Below are 16873 nucleotides of genomic sequence, written 5' to 3'. Positions count from 1 at the left end.
ATCAGATGTACTTCCATGCTAGCAGTGCAGCTAGAGTCTTTATGAGCGCCCTTTAGCGCGTATATTAAGTCCATAGTCGCGATGAGGCAGATAACTTAGGAAAAATGGGTTTTATGGCGGCACAAGAAAGCATTTGTTCAATATGAGCATGTTTGACTTGGACACATGACATAGTAGATGGATTGGGAGTGAAGGCAGTGACAAATTACTGTGTAACAGATGCCCCCTAAAGTATGAAGCCCGAGAGAGTGGGAGGGGTGAAATGCTTTACGAAACTGACTGAGCTGGAACACCATCTGGAAGAACCTGCACGCAAGTACAACTGATATCTCTGATAATGAAGTACATGTAGTCTAGGCATGGGCGCAGCCATCCAAAAGACATACGAACTAGGTCTGTGGTATGGACACAACCATCCAGCTAATAAGACCATGATAATGATAAAGGTATGGTCACAGCCATCCATCAATGAGTCATGTAATCACAAACCAATCCACGCAGCCCGAACATGGGTAATCTGAGTTCGGGGTCTTGAACCCAACTGATCATAGTACAAATTCTAACATGCGAATAGATGTGCTGAGGTCGAGCATGATAGAAAGTCGCTTGATTACTGGTCAATGATGAAAACTATTAACAAGCACGAGAGAAACCACCAATAATGCCAATGGTTCTCAAGGTACTGTGTAGCACAATCCACGAAGTGTGAAAAAGGAGCTGAAGTTGAACACTCGTGGAATCACCCAATCGACGACCAATGATAAAAGTCGACTGTCAGGTGTGAAGAACTTGCCATTGAGGCATGCAAGCTCTAAGGTACCAAAGGGGATCTCTAGATCAATCTCTTGGATAATGAGCTGATGTCGACAGGAGACGACCCGTTGCAGGAGGGCCATAATGTTTCCCCCATCAACAACACAAGATAAGGAACAAGTGGTAGATGGTGAAACAGAGTATCAGAGGAGAAGGTGAGGGTGTAAACTGCGAAGGGATTATACTCTTGAACATGTTGACGACATGACTCCGGAGGGTGGCAGCATTCAGGTACGAAGGGATGAGAGGCATGATGGAAATAACATGAATCAGATGGAATAAGGCTAAATGACAACCCAAACCCGCGGAAGGCCAAATGACAATATATGGATGTCCCAACCCGACAAGAGTGATTAGCTACCAATGATGATTTCCAAATTCCCCACCATTGCTGGCGAGTACCCCTATTATTTTTGAAAACTAGCTTGAAGGGGATAGCATATGCTTGTAATGTAAGTTCGACCGTCCGTCAAATCCAACCTAGTAATGGTTTAACGAGTCCTAGGGAGGAGAAGTTCGAATCTCGTCATGTTGACGAGTCTAATGTCATTAAGGTTTAACGAGTCCGACACAGGTAAAAACTCGGAGTATTTTTCATGTTTAGAGAGTTTGAAAAAGACACGGAAAAGAAAACTCCAGGGGGGGTCCTTTTTCGTAAATTTGTGTCTCTCGAGCCCAAAAAAGTATAAAACGATACTCGAAAGAACCGCCCGACTAGTACGATCGAGGAGTAATTTTCGTGATTAGTGACTTCGACCTGAAAAAGTAGAAAAGTAATCTAAATCACGTTGTTTTGTAACCAATATTAAACTCGAAACGACAAAAGTCCGACAATCTTTTCATTCTTACACGGTCAGAAAAGAGCTTAAAGTGGACTGCCTTTTTAATTTCGTTTAACAAGTCAAAAAAGGAAAAACTCGGCAATCTTTTCGTCTTTAAACAGTCGGAAAAGAGCTGAAAGTAGACCTCCATTTATATTCTCTTTAACGAGTCAAAAAGGGAAAAATACTCAGCAATCTTTTCATCTTTTATGAGTCAGAAAAAAGCTTAAAGGAGACTCGTCCTGGAGGAACGAGTGGTATAAAGGGTAGCAACTGGTTCCGGCAATGGTGGAACTACTCAAAACATGTAATGGTCAAGAGGCTGGCTAATAAAACCACTCATCACTACAGTTCCTCAGGAAAGGATAAAAAACCAAGTGAAAGCATATGATTAGCCAAAGAGATGGTGGTGATGGAATGAAACAACCAAGGCTCATCTAGCAGAATTTAGCAGATAAAAACGACAATCACGAGGTTTAAATTGGCTATGGGTTCATTTTTACACAAGATTGAACCATGGAGAACTCTGCTTGGATTTGGTTTCATGTTTACACAAGCTTGAAATAAAAAACTATGCTTGTTATAAGTTCCCATGCCCCAAGCATAATAACTCAAATCAAGGTACATGCCCCCCAAGCTTCATTGCATTCAACCAGGTGGATGGAATGAAGGTTCACTTTCAAGATCTTGGAAATACTCGACTTGGATTTTACGAGATCTTAATCAAAGACTCGATTTGGAAAAGGGAGTTGTTTCATTTTTATTTTTTTTAAATGACGTTGATACAATAAAAGAACTATCCTCATAACCCTTGTTTCATTTTTTAACGAGGTTGACACAAGATCAAGAACTTTCCTCAAGACTCCTTGTTTCATTTTTTAATGAACTTGACACAAGACAAGGAACTGTGCTCCATGATCCCTGTTTCATTTTTTAACGAGGTTGACACAGGAAAAAACTATCCTCGTGACACCTTGTTTCATTTTTTAATGAGGTTGACACAAGATCAAAACTATCCTCGGCACTCCTGTTCATGGGCCACATGAGAACATGGCTCCCAAGAGGTCTTCGCGGGATGGAAGAAACACACTATGGGAGGAATACATGTCATGATACACCAATGACAGATCGGGTTCCAATGCCCCTAGTACATGATGTACAAGACCGTCTGCATGAGAAGCAAGAGACACAATAAGTGGCAAGAGACACAATAAGAGACTCCCCAGTGGAGTCGCCAATTTGTGATGCAGGAAAGTGTTCCCTCTGCGAACAGAGGCAACCCCTCTAGCCCTAGAGTTGGTCTAGTCACAAATAAGGACAGATCAACAATAGATTTCCTTAAACAGTCATAGTTGGAGGCCTACCTCAACCGGTGGTCGATGGAGTTCTATTGTGCTGCTCCAGCTTCTACTTCCTTCTCCTTAACGAGTAATCAACCTGAAACAATGCAAAGGAAATACAACAAAGCACGTAACCGGAAAACAACAATGATCTATTTACTCACAAAGTCAAGAAATCATGAGCTATCAAGTAAATTACATACAAGACATAGAAAAACATCATTGATTGTATTAATAATGAAATAAGAGTAAGCTTACAACCAAAGTCTTGACGTCACAAGCCTTCTCAAGGGGATCCAGCCAGCATGTTCTTCAAGCATTCACTCTTTGAAGATGGATCTCCCAACATACAAGTCTCTCTCATTCATAAGTTTTACACAAGATTAAGGGCACTTCACAACCTTCCATAAGCTATCAACAATCCCACACTTGTCACACTCACACCAGCTATCTAGCAAACTCACAACACTAACAACACTACTCAGCTAGCCAACTATCCGAAAAAACTAGCAATGCATAGCAATGGTGAGAGTTTAAATAGGGGAAGGAGTCTCCATGAAATGTGGAAGAATGAGCTTATCCCAAAGGAAGGTAGCACAATTGATGGAACTTCCATGCCAGGAAAAGGGGGCGATACAAACTATGCCAACAACCAGGTCTGAAGTCATCTGGAAGGCCGACTGTTGGAACAAATTCACCCAATCTGGATCATCGCGGGTACATAACTGAGCTTTAGCACTGACAACGCTAGTGAGCAATGTAGCCAGTCAGATCATCACTAAATATAATAAGTAACCTCATGCTGGAGCATGAAATCGGACCATCGTGGGAATCAGATGTACTTCCATGCTAGCAGCACAGCTAGAGTGTTTATGAGCGCGTATATTAAGTCCATAGTCGTGATGAGGCAGATAACTTAGGAAAAATGGGTTTTGTGGCAACACAAGAGAGAATTTGTTCAATATGAGCATGTTTCACTTGGACACATGAGACAGTAGATGGATTGGGAGTGAAGGCAGTGACAAATTACTGTGTAACAGTTTCCCTGTAGGTTATGTGAAGGGAATCACCCCATTCACCTTTTTCCCTACCTGGATGAAGCCAAAAAGGTATTGGATAACCATCCTGCTTCATTGCAATGACTTCCATCTGGTTACAGGAAACTCTCCCTAAATCCTTCACTAGTTGATGAATTGACTAACCAAAATCAACCATCAATCAAACCCACTCTCTATGAAAGTGTATCCTATGAGTTTATACCCAGCCCAAATCAACAGGTCGAGGTAATAGTTGACCCGATTTCACCTTTAGTAAATCATACCTTTCCCAAAGAGAGTGAGTATGATACCACTCAAGTTCTTTTTTTTTCTTTAGATTCTAATGGGCTTGGGGGCAGTGCTCTTGTTCCATCAAGACAGGAGGAAAGTCCTCCCGCTCTTGTAACTCTAGGGGTTAATTCTCCCTTTTCCTACGGTACCCCCTCCAAGTAGTCTGGTCACTTCCTTTGATTGGAATCGACTGGCAGGATTTCATCTTCCTTCTTATGTGCCTTTCTAGATCATAGTACAAGTTTGTAATATGATTGTACCCGAAACTATTATAAATGAAGGTGCATCTATGAGTATCCTTTCCTCAACTGCTTGGCAAGCGCTCGGTTCGCCGCCGCTTATGCCTGTTACCCATAATCTGTTGGATTTTAACAGAGGAACCAGTCAACCATTAGGGATCCTCCCTCAATTACTATTACTATGGGAGGAAAAACTGTTTATCTGAATGTGATGGTAGTCCCAGGCCCTTTAGATTGCAATATACTTCTAGGGCGCGACTATGTTTATGACATGGGAGCTATTGTTTCAACACTCTTTCAAGTGATTTGTTTCCCGCATGAAGGCAGAATTGTCACCGTTGACCAGCTTTCATTTCCCAGTCCAAATATGGCTTCCAATAAACCATCTTCCCTAAATGGTCCTTTTGTACCAATGGTATCATCCCCGCCACAGGTTAATTATGTGGCAACCCGTTCCATACCTACATCAACTGACGATCAATTCAGTGATGTTGTACATCATGTACTGGGGGCATTGGAACCAGATCTCTCCTTCATGACCTCTTATGAGTTGTGATCGAAGTTTGAGCATAGTTCCTTGTCTTGTGCCAAGCTCTTTAAAAAATGAAACAAGGAGTATGAGCATAGTTCCTTGTCTTGTGTCAAGCTAGTTAAAAAATGAAACAAGGAATCTAAGCAGAGTTCCTTGTCTTATGTCAGAGTCATTAAAAAATGAAACAAGGTCCCCTGGAGCAAAGTTCCAAGTCGAGTCTTTGATTAGATCTCGTAAAATCCCAATCGAGTCTTTCACTTGATCCCGTAAAAGAACCTTCATTCCATCCACCTGATAACCATGAGTAGTCTACTTAGGTGAATGTAATGAAGCTTGGGGGCATGCACCTAGCATTAAAGTTAAGTTTCCGTGTAGGTTATGGGAAGGGAATCACCCCATTCACCTTTGTCCCTATCTGGACGAAGCCAAATAGGTGTTGGATAACCGTCTTGCTTCACTGCAGCGACTTCCATTTGGTTACAGGAGACTCTCCCTTTCATCATGCTAGGGGCATGTAAACCAATCTCAAGCATAGTTTTCGTTTCAAGCTTGTGTAAAAATGAAACTGAATTAAAGCATAGTTCTTCATTTTAAGCTTGTGTAAAAATGAAACTAAATCCAAGCATAGTTTTTCGTTTCAAGCTTGTGTAAAAATGAAACTGAATCCAAGCATAGTTTTTCGTTTCAAGCTTGTGTAAACATGAAATTGAATCCAAGCATAGTTCCCTATGGTTCAAGCTTGTCTAAAAATGAACTAATTTCCATTTTAACCCTCGTGATTGCCATTCTATCAGCCTATTTTGTCAGATGAACCTTAGTTGTTTTCATCCCATCACCACCATCCCTTTGGCCGATCATACGCTTTCACTTGGTTTTTTTACCCTTTTTGAAGAACAGTTGCAATGAGTGGTCTTATTAGCCAACCTCTTCACATAAATCAACATGTTTTGAGAAGCTCCAACATCTTTATGATAGATTTTTCGGCGAAAATCACATGAGAAACCATTTGTCGACGCGTTTCGAACCAACCAGTGTGGTTCATTGTCAGGACAAGTTGAAAAATAGATCAACTCTACAAGTTCCAACATCACTAGAAACAGTTGCTATCCTAGACATCACTTGTTCCTCAAAGTGGAGTCCTCTTTAATCTCTTTTCAGACTCTCTAAACATGAAAAGATTGTCAAGCGCTTGTCCTTTCCAGCTCGTTAACGGATTGGAAATGATATCTCTCTTGTATTATTTTACGCTTTTTCGGGCTTGAGAGATTAATTTATGAAAAAGAAATTGTGTAGTTTTCTTTTTGTCCCTTTTCAAACTCTCTAAACATGAAAAGGACCGAGTTATCCTTGTCGTTAAGCTCGTTAAAAAATCAAATAGCGACAAACTTGTCCATCTAGACAAGACCGAGTTTCACCTTCTCTAGACTCGTTAAAACATCAAATAACGATGGATTCGAGCTTGATAAAAAATAAAGAGGTATTGGTCAGCAATGACTGGGGAAAATGGGAAACCACTTTATAGTAGCAAGTCGCTCTTGAACATGACACTTTCACTCCGTCACCGTGACTATTTGGGTTGGGTTATTAGCTTGATGGTTATCATACCATTGGTCTATCATACCATCCATCACTTTGTTTTGGGTCAATGCTACCAATTCATCTCAGTGTCGCTAACATGTTCAAGAGAAGTCATTCAGTTAAAATTCATCCTTTGTAATACCATAAACCTTCATTTTCATGACCTCCATTCCTGAACCTTATGTCGTCAGTCAAATTCCATCTCTAAAATCACTACACTCGTTTGGTGTCGTTGATGTGGGATACATCAAGGCCCTCCTGTGACGAGTCGCTTCTTTTCAACATCAGCTCATTATCCAAGAAGTTGACTTAGAAACACCCATTCAGTGCCTTGAAGCTTTCATGCATCAATGGCAGGTTTCTCGCTTCCGAAAATAGGCATACATCAATGGCCTTCAAACGAAAGACTTTGTATGGTGTTCGACATCAAATCATCTATTCACACCATGCAGAATGTATTGCAGTACTTTGAGGATCATTATCATTATAAGTGATTTCTCTCGCATTTGTTAACAGCTTACATCATTGGCTAGTAATCAGATGGTGTTTTCCCATGTTCGACTTCAGATCACATATTCACATGGTTAGACTCATACTTGAGTGAATGGTTGAACGAGATTGAAGACCCCGGATCTAGTTTCATCCATCCGAGCTATGATTTCAGGAGTACTAAATAATATGTACAATGGCTTTACATTGATGGTCATTCTGATCATGGCTCTATATTTGTAGATGACTATTGATGTACATGTAATGAAAAGTTTATAAGCTGAGCATGGGTATGCCTTCCCTCAGCAATTCATGTAAATTAAAATATCATGATATATGTATTGTAATTGGTGCAGGTCACCTTCCACTTTGATACCTCCTCATCACATCGTAAAGAATTTCATTCGACATTTGCATTTTTCTGACTTCATGCTTTAGGGGGAAGCTATTACAGATCCATTTGGGCACATCAAATCCCAAAATCCATATCAGTGTTTTAGGGCTCATCAAACCCTAATTTCAATTGCTTCATGCCCTAAACAAGTAACCCATTTGAATGCCTCCTTCTCAGATAGTTTCATGACTGGAAGACATCTAGAAATTGCCTCTAGAGGGTGTTAGGTTCCTATACCAATAGGAATCATAATTTTGAATGTCTGAGATTAAACCTGTAATATGTACATACCTTTGCTTTTTGCAAGTGTTTTCCATATTCAAAAAATTAAAAATGTAAAGAGGGTATGTCCTAAAATAATAATCAAAGGACAAAAAGAACAAAAAAGTCAAAAAAGATGAAAAATATGAACCCCAAGAAAAGAAAAAAAACCATGAAAGTGAGCAAGCCAAAATGCCACTACTATTTACTTTTTGTGCATAATAAGTGATTGTGTGCAACTTGTAATCTTTGCCACAATCCATGATAGTCAAAATGTTTAAACATGGCTATTTCATGTTTCAATTTCATGTCTATAGATAGAGAATAAAAATCTAGCCAAACAGTGTAACCTTGGCAGATAATTAGATAGGTAGAGTAGATAAAAGGAGCTTAACTTTTTAATCTGAGCCCTTGGATGTAATAAGATTAGATTTAGTTAGTTTACTATTGTAAAGAGAAATAAAAATGTTTGATAAGGGTTTGCTAGCTCAAATTCACCCTAATAAAGAGAAGTAAAAATGGTAGGATGAGTAGATGGGTACGTAGAAGAAAGGTTGCAGAAGTATGGTGATTGATTAGATAAAAGCATATTTATTATTCTCATCATAAAAGTTCCAAATGTGAATGGGAAAGCAAGCATACAAATGGATATCAAAGTCAATTAATTAACTTCCCTCATTCATTTCACCTTTTACTTAACTAATTTCCCACAATAAAGTTCAAAGTACTTAAAAACCCTAAGTCAATGAGGCTCAGAGCATTTCTCTGACTTTTGGAGGGACCGGACCCTCGGCTCAACGACTTATAGGCAATAAGTACTAAAACCCCCTTATAAAAATTCATCCCCCCCTTCAGTTCATTCATTTTCCCTAATAATACTCTTTTCCTAAGGTTAAATTACTTTTACCTAGGAAAAGTATTTATTCCCCCACATAAATCATTTTCATATTAAAACCCCATGAAAACACTATATCCTAAGTTTTCTTGTTATTATCAAAAAAGCATTAAAACATGAAATATCATATACTTAGGGTATTGTGCCCCTTTCGCTCATTTTATTAATTACTAATTTAATTTATTTAAATCCCAAACAAAAACCCTTTTCCCGTATATATTTAACTCTCGCAATATTAACTAGCCCTATACCCTAGTTTAAAATATAAACTATGATTTTCTACCCAAACCCCGACAAACCCACTAACTAATCGATCTGCGATTAAGTTAGTCAAAAACCCAATTAAACCCTCCGCTAATGACCTTGACGCCTTAACCCTGCCTTAATCCCTCATTAACTAAAAACTGCCACACTTAATCACCCGTCGAGCCCCCCCACTACCCTCCATGCAACTCCACTGCCCGATCACCGCACGATTGCTCCCCTCCACATCTGATGGCCCTCATCCATTTTGGACAGGCCCGACGTCTAAACAATACCCACCCAAAAAGAGTTGTTTTCCGCCGGGCCCCCAATGCTACATGTCGCTCAATGTATGGAATCGGTCAGCCTCCCCCCAATACCACTGAACGCCCAAAAGCGGTGCGATGGAAACCACTTACTGCCTACGCGCTACACGCTAAAATATCTACTATTCACCCTACTACATGACAAACAACCATTGTTCACCCGTACGAGCAAAAATTGACTTTCACGCATAAAGCCAAAAAGCCCCAAATCATTTGTTTTTATCGTTTCTTCAACTGTAAGACTTCATGCACGCACCTGCAAATGTCAAAGTTGTCAACCTACGTCCAATTGCACCCTAAAGATGCCACAAAGAACCCAGTTCACCTTCCAGCCTACACAAAGCCTTTTCAATCGTTCGCAGTTGCCAGTCGACCTGTTTAGAGCTAGTTTTCCTTTTATTCCAGGTATTTAAGCCACAATTCACTGGAAAACCTGTCAATTTCAAAACCAGCTACAAAGTTTTATTAGTTAAAGTGAAAAATTAATTAAAGAAACTCAAGTGACTTAAGCTTACTCTATATTGAACCACCATTGCCCTAAAAAACTGAAAATCACCTCCCCATCCTCAAATCCACAAGAACTAAGAATGGTTGCCCCAATTGCCATGGATGTTAGACCTATTTCCACTCCTCATCTGCACCTAGACCACCTCCCCCTGGCTGATAAGGATTTCCAGATAAAGGACACCTCTGTCCATGAATCCCCTCTCAAACTCTACTGCCGATACAGAGACCAATACCTGAATCATGTTGATAAGATTGGTTTTTGTGAATCCTATTTGTCCAGGTACCAATTCCCTGAAGTTCACATTTTCCCACAAATTTTCCATTACTGCCATGCAAATTATATCCCCAATCAAAGAGCAGTGATGTCGCCTAACCAAACTATACTTTTCAACATCACTACTGAATCTATTAATGAGATGCTGCAACTTCAACCAGGGAAAAACTTGACTCCTCTCTCCATTAGAGACCTATTGGACTTATTTCCCAAGCTTAGCCCTGCAAGATTGGCCCAAATAATCCAAACCTTCATTGTAGAAGAAAATTATACCCCCAAAGAACCTCCTCCATATGTGTATACCATATTTTCCCCATTTGGCCAAGACATTGTAGCAATGATATCCAGTGTCCTAGGTTATACCACCAGTGAGTATATAGATGAAATCATCCTGGCTTTCATGTCCATATACACTCCAGGACAACCTCCTATTGTTATTTATGATTATGCCAAGTTTATAGCTGATAGGATGCATGACCAGTTCCTTAGGATGAGTAATGAGTGAGTCTTGAAGTATTTCTCAGTTTTGTATCACCTTTTCCTATACTACCAAGTAGATAAGTTCCCCTTTACTCTCCAAAATCTTGACACGAAAGTTCACCCTAGATCATTAATTTTCTAGACTCCATTGATCCATAAATATGACTCCCCATATTCATATACAGATTTCATAAACCTATTTGTACATCCCATTGTGGCAATGCTGATAGGCAGCCCTCCTCCAAGAATCAGTTTAGATATAAAGAGGATCCTGCAACTCTTAAAACAATCCAAAGTAGGGGATTGGTACTTGTACCAAAACCACACTGAGATTAGAATTTATGGCTGTGAGCTGGCCCCATACAAACTACCTAAATACCTCCCAATGAGGTTATTTTCTTTGGAGTACTACAGGAAGATAATAAATTCAGATGAGGTACACTTTGTCAAAGCCAAAAAGAAGGCCCAGCTCAGGATCAAAGACCAATTAGGTCCCTTTATTTGTAATAGCCAAGAAGTTGGAAAGGAGGTAGACCTAATCCTTCAAATATTAAATCTAAAACAAAGCTTCATATGGATATATGATCCCTTGGATTTCATGTGCAACAGAAGGCAGAAAAACAAGATGGCTCCCTATATTCATCACTACATCTATGAAATAGAAAAGTATGCCAACTAATTGGAATGGGTGGAAAACACTTTAGAGGACAAGGATAGTACTGAAGTTGTTGTGGAAAACACATTAATTGATCTAGAGAAACAACTTGATGAGGGTTCTTTCCTACAGGTGCCAGGAGAATCACAGGTGCAAGAAGAATCATAGGTACAAGAAGAATCAAAAGTACCAGAGCTATCAGAGGTACCAAAGAAATCAGACATACCAGAGCAACCAGGGAAATCAGACATACCAGAGCAATCAGAGAAAACAGATAGACCAGAGGCCACCATGAGTACCCCCCTAGTCTTACAGACTCCTCTAAATGAGGAGAAAATCCTCAAGAGAAACAAGGAAGGGGCCACTCCTTCAGAAAGAACAACATCACAAGCCTATGTAGAGACAAGCCAAGCTAAGAGACAAAGAGTGAATCATGTCTCTGAACAGGAATATACAGAGGAGACAGCTGAGGTTACCAGCACAGAAAGAGATGGGAGCAAGCATGCCACTCCATTTGGAGGCATCCTTGAACCTTCCACATCACACACTCAGATGTTGGAAAGACAGCAAATTGTTGAAGTATCCTCTTTCAGAATGCTAGCAGATAAAGACCAAGACATCAAAGAGAGATGCAAAGAAATAAAGGCTAGAAATGAGAGGCTGAAAGCCCAAACCTATGCACAATATCTAAAAATGACCCCTACCAATCAAACAAGGCTTATGTTAGCCTATGATGTCAAAGAGGAGAGGATGCAAATGACCTTCATCAAGTTGACCACTCAGCAGCCAAGGACAACAACAGATTTTAAAAGAGTGGATTTTGAAGTACTGGCAAGAGATATTCATCCCATTGACTAGATTGAGCTGCATAAGCAAACAGGTGAGATGATTTATTCTACATTGACATGGAAATCCATAGCAGCCCACCAATTGTATAACTCTTTAAACAATATGTCAGCTCAGTTTCAGTTGGAGAAGGCCTCCTCACAGGCCAAAGATATAAGAATCAAGTCCTTAGAGGACTTAATGATAGGATTGGGACATGATCCCAAGGATGTGAAAGCAACAGAGAAGCTAATTAAAAAGAAGAATGATGAAATTACTGCACTAAAGAAGCAGCTCAAGATTCCCTAACTGTATCACCCTCAAACAATGGAAGTCTTGGAAGCATAAAAACGACATGAAGAGCTTATGGATCTAGTCCTAAAGCTAAATGATCAGCTTAAAGAAACAAAGAAGGAGTTGGACACTTTGATTCAATCCAAGCAAAGTGACTTGGCCACAAATTCCACAACTTCCATCCCCACAGTGACAACAACAGTTCCTTCAAAATGGCAGCATCATTGGAACCTACAAATCCACCTGCCACAGCACTGGTAATTACAACTGAGTACACTACAGCAGTAGGTACTTCAACTAAAAAAACAAAAGAACTGGTAAAAGTTATGGAGGAGATGTCCATCCAAGCTAAAAAGCTCAAAATATTAAAGGATAAAGTGGCAAGTTTGGAAACTAATTGCAAACTTGCCCAAATTCAACAAAGAGAAGAGACACATAAGGCCCTAAGGATGGTTGAGAAAATCAAAGTCCTAGAGAAATATTTGACACTGTAGAAGCCACTAGGATAGACTAAAGAGATGCTCTGGGCCAATATCATTGACTCTATCAATGATATTTGGCCATCAATTCAAGTTATATTTGATCAAACTGAATTGGTGAAGGTGGCCACTGAGGCTATCCAGAAAGTAAGGGAGGAATTAGGAGAGCAACCTGAGGATGCAAATCGACTCATCCACCTCCTGAACAGTAAGAACATATATGAGCTCCATGAGCTTGGTGTAGAGGATAGGACTAAAGCCATCCTAGAGATTAAAAAGGTTCTTTCCAAAAGAAACCTCATGCTCAACTTAGAAGAAAAGTGCCACAACATGCAGGTGGCCATTGACAGGTTTATGACTAAATTTCAAATTTTGAGGGACAAAGGCTTTCCTAGTCCTATGGTTATCAATGATAGACTCATGACCCAATTAGACTATAGTGATAGACTCAGGAGGTTGGCCAAGGAACAAGCCAGCTCTTCAGGCATTAAAGCTTTGCCCACTGGCAAAGTATTATATGATACATTGGAGAACCTGTTTTTCCTAGAACATGAGGTGAAACATTTGTTTCTCACCAAGCCCAATTTTGCAAAATACACAGAGGCAGATGAAATTTACATAAGAATGTTGAAGGTGAGATTTCCTGAGGCCAAATGGTGAGAAAAAATGACAGATTTACTATGAAAAAATTTTACATCAGAAATTTACCACAGTAAATCTGAAGGTAGCCAGGTGAAACAAGTGAAAGACAGATAAACAGGGTCAAAGAGTAATAGAGTCAAAGAGTATCAGTGAAAGATCAAAGTAAAGAAGATTCCAACGTGGAAATACCACAACTATCAGCCAGCTTAAAGGGCTCAAAACTCAACAGAAATAGCCAGCAACACCACAATAAAAGGGACAGCAAGAAATAGTTTCACATCTGTCTCTATCTTCATGCATGAAGATATTTTATTCCCTAGATTAAATCTCAAACTGTTATGAGATATTTTGTAATTATTTTTTGTGTAAATACTTCACATTTCAAAGTATGTAGGGTGGATTCCAAGACATTTCTATAAACTTTTTCTTTCAAATCAAAGTTCTATTGTATCAATTACTGGATTTGCTTGCTGGATCAAGGAATAAAGATCAGATATTTTACAGGATTCTTGTGCAAAGCGAAATACAAATAAGTATTCTCTCATGTTTACTGCTATTTCTCTTATGTTTCTTCATAATATTGTTTATTTCTCTAAAATCTAAATGTATAGCATGGAATGATATTTCAGAAATTGCTTGAATGCACTCTGTCTTGACTATTTTACATTCTGAATGTTTTCTCCTAAACTATCTTATCTAGGGAATTCTTAGCTGCTCCTTAGCTCCCGTAGTTTCTCCCCTGGTTAGAATCATTTCATCCATTAGACCTGAAGATTTGCCTTTTGCTTTGCTAGCCTACCCTGTGAACATTCCCTTTAATGATTTGGTCCAGTTATGTTATCCATTGATTGACTCCATAACCCAATGGCTTGAATACCTTGCTCTATCCATCTGCTCTAAGAATTCCACCAACCAACCTTCAATTCAAAACAAAACCCCATGAACACTAAGAACTAGCCTAAAATCTCATAAAAATAAAGTTAAATTATAAAGAGAGAGCCCTCTCTAGACTTAGGTTGGCTAGAACCTAAGCCTAAAAGATTGGTTTATGGTTACCTCAGATGATTCCTTCTTTTGATAACTTCTAGGGAAAAATTCTGAGTGATAACAGAGGGACTAGCATAGGTAAGCCCTTATGAAGGTGTGCTACAGAGCAGCTAAGTCCACTGCCAGGGTGCTCTGCAGAGCACTTAGGCTTCCTTTCACCTGCACTGGGCGAGAATGAGCGAAATTCACATAGGGTTTGGGAATATTCTTATCTTGTGGAGTCATCTAGAAGTTTCCTTGTCTTATCAACTCTTATGAGCTCGAAAATGGATGAGGAATGAGTTAAGGATCATCCTATCCTCTCATCCCTTCCTCCATGGAACTAATTCTAAGTATGGAAGGCCATTCAATGTCACCATTAATGACAAAACCTCCTTCATCTTCCTATAAATTGACCACTCATCTAAGTGATCAGGGGCTGGATTATGTTGAATTGTAAGGAGATAATGATGTTATGAGACTTGGCTTTGGAGCAAATGATGTGATGCCACAACTTGTCTTGCATTTGATGTGATGTGGATGGGATCCAAGCTGGAGGAATGACTTTGAATCAAACACTGATGGTTTTAATTCCTTCTTCTATCTAATAAAGTGTTTGAACCTTTTTCCATATTTGTGTTCTTTCATAATGCTTATATGTATGAATTGCTTCTGATTCCTTTCATTTATATTCAATGGATCATATGCTTTGATCGTTTTTCGTCTTCTGTTGTGTTGACAGGGTACTTTTCAAGTGGTTTAAGTACGGGAAGGAGCGACGAGATCGATACAAGGGAGACGAGAGGAAAGCGGAACTACAGACAGGCCTTCTATCCTCTCTTCTTATCTATTTCTTATAGGGAAAGTCTAAAACACTTTAAATTGTTGTTCTAGATGTGGCTACTCATCTAGGGAATTTGTATTTATCCATAGATACCAAATTCTCCAAAACATGTAGTGAGGGGAGTCACAGGGGGTTTGAGGGGTGCAGGTAACCCCACTCTATGGGGTCTGGGGCAGCGCCCCAGAAAATTTTGTTTTTGGACCCTATATTAGGTTGGGCGGACCTAATTATGGTTTTGTGCATGATTTTTCGCACATGGTTTTGGACGCAATGGTTTTCAGTCCATGGTATTGGATGCTTTGGCATGTATAAATATGTATTGTAACATTGAAAGGAACATAATGAAAAATCAAGCTGGTAGTCCCGGTTTTGGGATCCAAGGGAAAATCTCTGTGTATATGTGTTTTATGTGTTATGCTCTCGCATTGTTTATTTTTTGTGTTTTAGAATTAGTTTGCAGGTAATTTCTGTATGGGGTTAAAACCTACATTTGGTATCAAAGTTGTTTTGGCTTCAAGGGGATGCCTATGTTGTTGATGGGTTTCGCTCGGACCTGTGGTAGACCCTATTCAGTGGGAGATCTGTGAGATCGATTCCAGTGGTAAAAGAAGATGGTAAGCAATGGAAAGATAGAGATCGAGAAATTTAATGGTCAGAATTTTGAGTTGTGGAAACTCAAGATGGAGGATCTGTTGGTGGATAAAGATCAGTGGATCACGGTAGATCTGAGTACTAAACCAACGAGAGTGTCCGATGAAGAATGGAAGAAGTTAGATCGGAAGGCAAAGAGAACAATACGATTGTGTGTCTCAAATTTAGTATTGTTGAATGTATCAGGGGAAGCTACAGCTAAGGCTTTATGGGACAAGTTGGGGACTTTATACCAATCTAAGTCTCTAGTGCATAAACTGTTCCTACGGAAAATGTTGTATAACCTAAGGATGAAAGATGGAGACTCAGTGACAGAGCATCTGAATGAACTTAATACTATGGTAAGTTAGTTATTATCTGTTGATATTAAAATTTCAGATGAAGATGAGTGCATCAGTTTGTTGTGTTCTCTACCAGATTCGTGGGATAGTTTGGTTATTGCAATAGGTAGCAATGCAACTGCCTTGCAGTTTGATGAAATAGTCTCATCCTTGTTGACGGAGGAGATGAGACGGAAAAATATGGAGAGCCAGAATGGTGATGCCTTGTCTATATGAGGACGGTTCCAGAACAAAAACAAAAATAAGTCATCGAGTTGGAGATCTAAATCTCCAAGAAAACCTTTAAAGGTGGTTTGCTGGAAATGTGGAAAGGAAGGGCACTACAAAATGGAATGTAATTCTAAAGCTCCTGACAAAGGAAAGAGATCTGATGATGCTCCTTCTGTAGAGGCAAAAACCACCTCTTATGAAGGTGGGGATGTGTACTTGGCTTCTTCAGTACACATGTAGATCATGAGGCATGGTTGATTGACTCATGTGCATCCTTTCACTTCACTCCACATAGAGAGTGGTTCTGTGAGTATGAAAAATACGATGGTGGTGATGTCTTCTTAGGGGATGATAGGAAGGCCGGAATTGTTGGTCGTGGAAAAGTA

Source organism: Pinus tabuliformis, chromosome X, assembly GCF_031772625.1.
Source record: "Pinus tabuliformis cultivar Carrire ecotype Pingquan chromosome X, CPIR1, whole genome shotgun sequence".
Classification (NCBI taxonomy): domain Eukaryota; kingdom Viridiplantae; phylum Streptophyta; class Pinopsida; order Pinales; family Pinaceae; genus Pinus; species Pinus tabuliformis.
This window is presented reverse-complemented; position numbering follows the sequence as displayed.